The sequence below is a fragment of the Euprymna scolopes genome, chromosome 33 (genome assembly GCF_053919585.1).
Source record: "Euprymna scolopes isolate OS-2025 chromosome 33, ASM5391958v1, whole genome shotgun sequence".
Taxonomy (NCBI): Eukaryota; Metazoa; Mollusca; class Cephalopoda; order Sepiida; family Sepiolidae; genus Euprymna; species Euprymna scolopes.
The window spans coordinates 75,642,153-75,644,243 of record NC_136514.1 but is presented as its reverse complement, the minus strand read 5'-3'; positions in this window follow the sequence as shown (position 1 = coordinate 75,644,243).

Here is a 2,091-nt window from a genome sequence, read left to right as displayed (position 1 = left end):
GTTACCCGGTCGAACAATACGCTTAAACATGATATTTTAATTCATGCAGATTGCATATGTATTATTATAGAGTAAATCCTCTATTGATTAGTATATCTTACGATAAATAATTTGCCCGGTGGAATAATTCGCATAAAAAAAAATTAATAGAAAATAAAACGAAAATAATACGTTTATCAAATTCCGTCAGTGTTTGTTTAGAATATCACGTCAGCTGATATTTGGGTTTGACGATGAATGCCCTGGAAAAGTCACTTCTGATTAACGTTTATTTTTAAACGAAGAAATGATTTGTGACGATTTTACGTATTCTTTTATCGTAAATTGAACTCATTAATAAGAAAAATTAAAATAAAATGGTGCGGTACACCCGGGATTGAACACGCGATCATTCGATCTGTAGTCAAATGCTCTACCTAGCTATATCTCCAGATTATAATAGAACTGTTTTTAAGAAGAAATGATTCTCAGAAGTTTTAAATCATCCTTTTTATCTATAAGAGAGAAAAGCTTTTTAAAATCATACTTTTGGGATTTTCAATACTTATTGGATGCATTCCTATACAAAACATATCAAAGAACACTGCCAGACATATAAAATAGTTTTGGTGCAAAAGATAGGCTCAGTCGTTTCGGAACCTATGAGGAAGGAACTCACATACACACTAAGTGACTTTATATATAATAGTAAGGATTCCAATATGTCTAGGAGAGAGTCATTGTTACAGAGGGTTTTTGTAAATAAATTAATTTTTTCATCTATGTTTTTAAACACATCATCAAGGTCCTTTGCGTAAGGATTTTAATCAAATTAAATTTTTATTTTGTGAGACAAAAAGACGCCCAACGTGTATAAAGACCAGTTATCGTAAGTTTACGATAGGCGGAAGTAACAAAAAAAACCGAAGAAGTCTTAATAAATAGTACATTCAAAAATAGGAAACTAGAATGGATTAAAGGTAGAATAGATGTTATTAAAAGACACGAAAAAAAAATTGTACGTTTTTGTTTCGTTGTCAAACAAACAGAAAGTGTCATAAACATAACGAAGGTAAAAGTCTGGTCTTTTGAGAACCAGATAGTAAACCTTTTTCGTGAAAATCTACAAAAGAATTTGCTAAGGCCAGTTCCACAGGAGAATCTGTGGCCACACCATCAACTTGTTTATGCATAACGTAATTGAAACTGAATTCAACCGACATGGTGGCGAATTTCATTATTTCCACGAAAATAATTTCGGGAATAGGAGAACACTAAAGATTACTGTACATATATTAATAGTCTGCAAAAGAGGGGAACGGATGAAGAAGCCAGAAATATGAAAAACACATAAATTTATCAGATGAAAATATGCTTCTGCATGACGTGAGCAAATGATGCAAAGCGAACTATAACGTTTTAAAATAGCTGTAAGTCTTATGTTGAGGATGATCTAACACTGGCAATATGGGTCTTAAGAATACCCCGTTTTGATGGGGTTTAGGTAAACCATAGAAACGGGGACGAATCAAATTTGAAATCGTGGCAGGAAAAAAAAACACTTTTTACCCATTTTACCAAACGTTTTATTAGATTGTTGTCAGTAGATGTGATAGAATAGTGTGTATCTACCGGATCTAAACGAACAAATTTAGTGACAAATGGTCGTCATTTTGTTAATCTTGTAATCTTGATGATCAAGTAGACCCCGGAGCTTTTTTCAGGTTTTGTTATAAATAAGGACTTATTATGGCATTAATTATGGAGGGTCCCTCGCATATATATATATATATATATATATATATATATATATATATATATATATATATATATATGAGAGAGAGAGACAGACAGACAGACAGACAGAGAAAGAGAGAGAGAGAAGATAAGGGGTTGATCATAGTGAGATTATCCAGTTTACATAGGGTGAAACATAATAAAATCAATTTTTCATGTACAATCGTTTACGAGATGATATCAATTTATGCATTCGATATTTAAAATTAAAAATAAAAGCATTGAGAAATAATTAAAACATTTCCGGATATCGTCTCCTCATCAGCATAACAGGTGGGGGGGGAGACACTAAAATTTCTTTTAACACTCTTATCG